The following is a 9,010-nucleotide window of genomic DNA, read 5'->3' as shown; positions in this document are numbered from 1 at the left end:
TCAGTTCCCTAGCTCTTTAAATTGCCCAGTTATTATAGCCACTGTCTACATCTCCATTACAGAAGAGACTGAGCAGCACATTCCCATGACCATTTCCATGGAGGAGACGCACAGAGCTAGCCCAAGCAGGAATAGGGGCAACAATGATGAGCAGGAAGGCAATGGAGGTAGGAACAGACGGCATGGTAAAGCCACTGCTGGCAGCTCGCATGATGAGATGGGCGTTCAAAGTGACATGCAGGTCGTGGAGATCCGTCTGGATGACACGTCAAGCCCGAAGGTTGAGGCCGGAAGCAGGGAGGAAGAACATCAGGCAGTGGGACGTGGCAAGTCGGACAACCCGGATGATTGGGCGTGTCCAATTGTGGAGGAACCTACTCCGGAAGACTTTGCGACTTGTGTCACATTATCCAGGTGGCATTTCTTTTAGTTCTTGGTCTAGTTCTGTGATGTCTTATGTGTCCTCAGGGTAATCTGTTGGGTGGTTGTTCCAGTGAGGATAAACTGTTGTTTTTTGGGTGGTTTTTGATGCTAGTTTTGATTGGTTGGTCTCGTCAGGAAAATTGTGGGTTAAATCTGGTTGTATTTTGGACATATTTTCTTTTGGACTGGTTTCCCCTTTGTTGGGGCAGTCTCAGACAACTTTCATGGCTGCGTGCTGATTAAGGTCGGGTCCCTTTATGGCCCGGAAACTCTGTAACTACTTTTTGTATCATATTAATAGATTAACCTTGCTTAGAAAAAAAAAATCATGCATAAATTTATTTAATGCTAAGATGTTAAGAAACAACACCATTTGGTGGGACCTAAAAAAATATGAAATTTGTAAATTATAAATAAAATTTAGTGAAAATACCATCCAAAAGTAATAATAGTTACCTCTCATTACGGCTAGAGCCAAACATGCAACTCAGATTGCCCAAGGTTAATGCATTCTTAGATTTTGAGGGTGGAAAGATGAATATCATTTGGGACCTTATTCTTCGATTGACGCATGTTTCAGCCAATTGGTCATATATTGATATCTCATTGCTAACATAGTCCTCTAAAGACTTCTCCTCGTTGTTCACCCAGTCATGGAGCATGAATCAACTTCTTAGGTGTCCTGGTTAGTTTTGTACCTACTATATTTTTCTTTTAAAAAGGATGTTATCTTTGATTGGTTGGAGGTTATCTCTCGAATGAGGTTTCCTTCCAAATGGTTAAGTTTCAAAAGACTTAGAGAATCTTTATGACGACCTACCTAGTAATGGCCATTGTTTTTTGTAGTTTATTCAATGACCTACTCCACAAGAGGAATATAAATTATGAAGTGGAACTAGTGCAATTATGGTAACCAGTTCTATGGAGATACAAGACTCCATTCTACCTTTGCCTTCTCCAGGACCAATTTGTTAGAGAATTCAAACACATGCTCATAATAAATTAGCCCCCAAGGATATCTTTGTAAGCTCAACAAATCCTTGGTGGAAAACAAGTGAATATGGATGAGGAAACTCATACATACATTAGGATTTGTGGTTATGAGGATAAGCCACTATTGCTTTCCATATTTGTTTTGGGAAGTATTTTATTGCAAAAGTTTGTAAACAATACCATTCCTAGTCATTTTTGTTTGATAGGAAAAAGAAGAAACGATTTATTTCACTACCATTTGATGTTGGAGGTGTTATTGTGAAGACTTTTGCACATGTGGCATAATTATCTAGAATGTTAAAGCCTTTCAATTTAACTAAATCTCAACCCACTAAAGTATTTGATACTGAGGGCATATTTTCAAGGCATTTGGCAAATGTATGATATGGCAATTTGTTCATGAAGATCACAAAAGGAAGTGGAGAGAATGAAGTTGGAACGTCAAAGGAGAAGGAAACAATAGTACCAAAAGATGATGTATTTAGTGAAGTGAGTACCAACTCCAAGGAAAGAACTAATAAAGAGGGGAAAACCCTTTAATGCACAACCCTCTTTAGCTCCACCAAACCATTGAAGTTCCACCTTAGCCAACAAAATACATTAAAAAATTACAATCTAACGGGAGAGTAATGGACGACGTTCATGTGGAGATTATGGAGAAGAACCACCCCCTCATATCAGCTTAGAAAGGTCCCATATTATTACTTATTCCAAAAGTAAGGGTTCAAGCAAAAGAGGTTCGTACAAAGCAATACCTACAGATATGGAAGTAGGCATTGCTACCATCCCTGATTGGGCACTGTGATTTGATGGAGTGGAGGGTCTCTTATTATAATGCCCCCTCCCACAATTACCCAATTTCACCGCCCTATCAGGGTAAACATGAGACAAGGAGTTACTATGACATGACTCGACCTCCTAGTTCCAGTTAAGGAAGTGGGGCCTACAATTGAGACTTACTAACCACAAAATGAAATCCTATAAGGATTACAAATCATCCAGGAGCTCAAGAAACATCCCAAGTGGTCAATCCCTGAGCTGGGACTTTGCTTCACTAACCTAGACTCCCAACCACACCCTTGACACTGCCTGCATGTGGTTGTGAGCCTCCAGCCGCACTCACACATCTTGATCCATGAAATTTTGACCTAAATTGCTCAGTTCAATGCTTACGGTCTCAAAATCTGAGCCACCCTTCTAGGTCAACCTCCCAACCACTGCCCATAACTACCAGTAACTTCTCATAATCATACTTCTCATGAAGACAAAGATAAACATTCAAACTTGAATAAAAAACTTAGCCTAAATTGACTAGAACATACTAGGTATTTCATCAAACACATGGTAAACATGTAAGCTAAAGGCATAGTTGAGTGTAAATATTTGTACTTTAGCTTAAAATCACTGAGAAGGTCTATTTACCTCTTAAGCAGTTTCAACCACGCTTGTTAGCCCATGCATCCATCAACCATTTATCAACTTATCAAACATAACAAGAGTCATAGCTAGAATATGTCTTAAATCATCCTTATAACCAAGATATTAACCATGACAGAACAACCATCAAATCAACATAATAACTAGTACAAATGTTCATGAATCACAATAGGAAATAACTCTTATTAACAAATACTTCCATGTACCACCTGACCATAAATTGAGTTGAACCAAATCTTTCTTTCAGTCAATCATCCCCGTGCCATATTCCAAGCATGAATGTGGGAACTCATGGGATAAACCAAGATTTAAACAACTAAGGGAATCCAAAGGTTCAACCACCTCCACCCTTAACTACCATGATCTCGCCAAAATCGGTCAAGAGATCACAAAACCAAAACAAGCTTGGAAATCTTAGAATTCCTTCCCCGTACCTCGAGGAATTTTCCTGTCTCCACACACATATCGAGGGCATCCAAGTGAAAACCATCTCCACCCCCAACCCTTGGGAATTTTCGCAAGACCACCTCACTCAGTTTCAAAACCTTCTGACAATCCAAAGCTCAACCAAGAATGAAACTCGTCACACCATGCCTACCTAGGAAATGGCAAGGCAAGTTTGAAACCGTTATCACTCCAAGAAAAACCCATGCCAATAACAACAAATAAACCAAATAGCCAAATGCATGAACCATGCACTCACACCTCAGCTAGGAAATCACACATGCAACTGGTTACCTGCACCACCTTGCTATTGAAACTGTTAATACAACCTTCTCCTTGCTTTCTTTAGCTTGCTTTTCCAAGTGCTTGTTATATCTCCTTTGCTACACCTGCTATAAAATTGGGCAAAAGCTGTCAACTGATTCTCAGGTACCTTTTTATAATCGATGTCTCTCTTTTTATTCACTTTTCCTAATTTTCCTTCTAATTTCCCTCTCATACAAATATGTGTCTCTTCACCTTCAATTTTCCCCTATTTTCCTTTATTTCTCATAATTAAATGCCAATTATTACCTGCTTTCCTTGGCCAATTTCCTCAGCGATAAATAAATCGAAAGTGACCCCCAATGTGATTTTTTCCCCACCATTCAACTTGGAATACATGTTCCATGACCTTGGTCTTATTTTGCCTTTATTAACCTTTTTTACATGAACTTTTAACTGGGGGTTGTTACACTTATGTAATAAAGATCGCATCATGAATTTCTTTGCCATACAAGGACCCAAATTTCCCATCAAAGATGAAGTCACTAAATATGGGTTTAATTTGCTAGGCTATAACTTTAGATATAATGTTGTAGGTAACATTGCAACAAGATATGGGTCTAAAGTCATGAAATATTACCTCAATTTGTTTTTTGGCAAAGAGAGCAAGAAAGGTGGCGTTTAATGTTCCCAAGTTTTTCCCTAAACGTTGGGATTCCTTGACCATTTATTGATGCCTGGAAGTTATCTTGGTGAACAATAGATGACATTACATGATCAAGGTCCCAAAATAGACATGTTTTCACTTGGGATGGCAATCATCACCAATATGTGGGCTCAATCACCACTAAAGATGATTGCTCCTCAATTAGAGACTTAGTGAAATTCATAAATTCTAAAAGTAATCTTAACTAAATATATAAATGAAATTTATTAACCTATTATAAGTGTTGCATAGGCTTTGCTAGGGTTTTGGTTTCAGAGGACCTCCTTTATCTTATTTCAAATGGTGCCCCCATGGGGGGGGGGGGGGGTGGTGTAACAACCCCTCCTTTAGAAATGTAGTAGAAATTAGACTCAATCAAAGTTCCACACGCATACCCAATAATATCAACAATTTCAAAGGCTCTTTGACTCAAGAAGTAGGGAGTTCCTTCCATGAAGGAAATAATGAAGTAGTTGCAAACAATTCTAATACAACAACGAAAACGTTGAATACCATTGGTCCCTGCCTCTCTTAGACATCAAAAGCACGCCTACTAAAAATTCCAATAGAGAAGATTGGTGCAATAGTAGAATTGATGTGGGCAAACAAAGTTATCTGCAAATTCATGGGTTTATGGCCCTCAAAAAGGACCTTCTTAGCCGGATAAAAAAGAACTAGATCCTAAAGGGTGATTTGGATCTCAAACTCAGTTATAAGGGTTTTTCATGGCCATCTTCAACAATATCGAAGAAAAAGATTGAATATTCCAAGGCAGGTCCTACTTCATGAATTTTGTTGGCCTCTTTATGAAGCCCTGTGTTCAAAGTTCCAAATCAGATAAAGAAGAATTCTATTACGCTCCAGTCTAGATTTGCCTTTTATTCCCTACCTCATAAATTTTGGGATCCAGAAATCTTAGAAAGCATTGGAAATCTCACTAGACGCTTTGTTATTATCTTGGACACAACCAAGCAAGGTCGTTACACCTCATATGTGAGCCTTTGTGCTTATACTGATATATCCAAGCCCCTTCCACCTAACATCCAACTAAGTAGTGAAAATGAAATATGGGAACAACATCAACTATGAGAAATTTCCATTTCAATTTTGCAAATGTTATGAGTACAACCACCAATTCAGATACTTCCCAGTTAATCAACTTCAACAAGCATCCCCAACGAATCCAACTATGGATCAAGATGGATTTTCCATAATAATCGATATAAGGGAAATAACAACTAAAATCTAGAGGGATCCCATTTCAAGCAGAATAGAACAAAAATAGATATATAGTCCTCCAAAATACCGTGGAGGATAAAAGTGACCCAAAATAATGGATAATGAACAAGAGCCTCCTTCATTAGAACCTACAAAACAAGATCCAACTAGAAAAGCCACACAATAAGACATAGAAATGGAAGAAGATAGATTAGAGCCCTCAGATCCGGAAGACCTGGAGTACATGGAGTTACAAAACATTGATATTCAAACCTAAGCAGAATAATGGAAAAGCAAATATCTAGTGGTTCTTCCAAAGGGGCAAGTACAAATCCCTATTCAATCCTATCTCAAGCACAAAGACTTAATCTTACTCCATACTCAAGACTCAGATAACATCCCACCCCAAGATTTTGTTCTTTCTTTTTATGGAGTAAAAATAAACACTCCTAAATACCAACCAAGTCTTCTAAAGGAGACAAAAAAGAGAGATAGAAAAAGAAATAGTCAATTATTGGAAGATCAGAGAGATTATTTAGTAAACACAAGAAGAGTCTCACCCACAGATACAATCTTTCACCCTTCTTCTCAATGCCCACCATGAAAGTCATATCATGGAATGTAAAGGGCCTCAATGGAAAATCAAAGCAAAGACTCCTTAAAAATAAGTTTCTATAGGAAAATATACACATACTACTATTACAGGAAACAAAATGTTCCTCGAATTCTCTCAAAAATATCTTAAAAATCGATTTACAAAACAATGACCACATTGCTCAAGATGCTCATGGAGCATTCAGAGGACTAGTTATCATATGGAAGCTCTCATCAGTGTCTCTACAAGACTCTTTCTCATTTCCAATAATTATAAGAACTATTTTCCAGCTGACAGGTTCAATAGAAACAAGTTTCATCTCAAATGTATTTGAGCCCAACATCCCTACCAAAAAGAAGCTTTTAATCTAGAACCTCCATAAAGTGTCCAAGCTTATAAGGGAAAGATTTAGGATTGTAGGAGGAGAATTCAACTTAATTAAAATATCCATGAAAAGAAAGGTGACATCAAGAATCTTGAGGAAGAAAGCCTATTGTCACACGGAATGAGTCGATCTTGCGGACAAGATAGACCTTCCTAGAATCTAATGATATCTAGTGACAAGCAAGCCAATCAAAAACTATCTTTCTCTAAATATGCAATATATAAACAAAGGCAAACAAGTGTTTAGGCCTACCTTGGGTCCAATGCAAGTTTGTGGAAGCCTCACTCCTTTGATCCAAATGAGCTCCCTTGTTGCGAATCTGCAAACACAAACAAGCAAACAAATTAAATAGCACCTGAAAAGCCAATATCATAAAGCATACTTAACATGGTGATCAAGGAATTCATGAAACAAATGACATAAGACAATTTGTTGAGAAAAATGATTCTGATTGTATTAATTCAAATCAAAGAAGAACTTTACAACCTGTGCCTTGATGCTGTACAAGCTCCTCCCAGGGTCCAACAAGAAGTCTCCTCTACTTTGAAAAGTTTCACTCTCTTCCCAATGAAGCCAAAAGGTATGTGATCTCTCCTCTCAAGCTTAACTAGGAAGTCTCAATTCCACCAGCATTTACCCTAAAAAATGTTCAGCTTCTAACCTCCCTAGCAACCAGCCCAATGCCTTAATTTATAGTGCAATGGAGGGAAGTTATTAGGTCCTCCTTCAAAGGGATAGCTCCTCTCATTAAGGGATTAGCTCCTTCTCTTTTGGGATGCATGAACCACCTAAGAGCGACCAATCCACGTCAAAAATTCTTCTAGAATCATATAGAATTAACCCAAAGTGAGTTTTTTAGAATAAACTTGCGCCTTTTTGACTTTCACAGGGGTCCGCACCCACTCCTTTAGGGACAGAGCAGGCAGGTCCGCAGTTTTTGTGAACAGGGGGTGCGGGACCGCAGGCAACAGTGAGAGAAAGTGCGGAACCAGAGCTTTGTTGATTTTCAATGTCTTTCTCCCATTTTCAAAGCTTGACTTGAAGAGCTGAGGTCTGAGACTTGCTTAGGAGGACAATACAAGTGATGATAGACCCATACTAACTGCAAATAATCATGGTGACAATATTTTTGTGTCACAGATTGCCTCCTAAAGTGCGAAGTATGTAGTAGATGAGGATTTCATTTATCATTTAGGAAGAGTGAAGTACTTTATCATTTCGAGGATCATCTTGTGGAGAGCCCGGTTGGAACCTGTAAAAACATTCAATGCAAGATATATATATGAGATCATATCACCGTTGAGGTAGGCATTTCCATTCTTAGATCAAAACTGACTTAGAAAAATAACTACTGCTCTGATATAGGAATTGTTTAGTCAATTTAGTGTTATCTAAATTGCTAGTATTTATTGTCAACCCGGGGCTCGTAAGCTGATGAAGTGAGGGTGTACTATATGTACTTAAGTAACCTCTTAGAGTTTTTCTTATCGTTGGGGGTGTTGTTGTGGTTAATTATGTTCCTAAGATGGAATGAGAATTTATAAACAAGTGAGTGATGGTGTGTGTGTAGAGTGAATTCTAAATGAGTGGAAGTGTGTGTTGAGTGATCTCTAACTAATTGCTTGAAAGGAAATGCTTGAAAAGAATAAGTGAACTGAAATGTCTTGAAATAAACTTGAAAGCAAATGACCACTACCAATGGCACTAGACACCGTTCAAGTTGCTGCTAATAAAAGAAAAGAGAATCACTTTTAAAACCCAAGAATAAAGATTATCTCTCTCTAACTCGATGCTTCAAAGCACATGTACTGTGTAAAGCACGGAAAGAAAGTAGCTTAAGTGGAATTAGAAAAGTGAGAAAAATATGCTTGAAAGACTAATGATAATGATTTGCTATTTCTAATTCTCTACTTCAGCCATATGTACTATGGAAAGCATGATTAGAAAGTAGTGAGGAAATAGTCTAGGAAGCACTTTAAAATCAAAACTTCTACTTTAAAGACTAGTGGTAATGATCTACTCTTTCTAACTCGATACTTCAAAGCACATGTACTGTGTAAAGCACGGAAAGAAAGTAGTGAAAGAACAGTCCAAAAAGCACCCAAACAAGCTGCAGATTAGTGATATTTTGATCTTAAAAGATAATAGTTTATGATGAAGATCATTCATGTATGTTAACAGCTCTTTGAGAAATAAGATTAAAAATTAACTATAAAGACAAAGGCAGCACTTGAATTGTCAACTTCAAATACCATTACCTGTAAAGCAAACACACACATATAAAAATAAATCCCGGGCTAAAAGAAACCTGCAAAGAAATAACACTGATCAGCTTGAAAGAAAAGAAAACAAGTAAATGAAACTATACATGCTTAAGGAAATAAATAAGAAAATAATGAAATGTTGCACATGAAATACTTTACAAAGGCTGAGATGAGCAGGGGCCCTCTGTTCATTCAGCCACAAGAGAACTCAAAGATCTGGAAACTTCAAAACGGTGCTATATCTATTCCTCCATTTGCAAAAAGTATACAAAACAGAGTGC

Source organism: Pinus tabuliformis, chromosome 2_2 (genome assembly GCF_031772625.1).
Source record: "Pinus tabuliformis cultivar Carrire ecotype Pingquan chromosome 2_2, CPIR1, whole genome shotgun sequence".
Lineage (NCBI taxonomy): Eukaryota > Viridiplantae > Streptophyta > Pinopsida > Pinales > Pinaceae > Pinus > Pinus tabuliformis.
The sequence above is the reverse complement of the archived record's forward strand: the minus strand, read 5'-3'. Positions refer to the sequence as shown.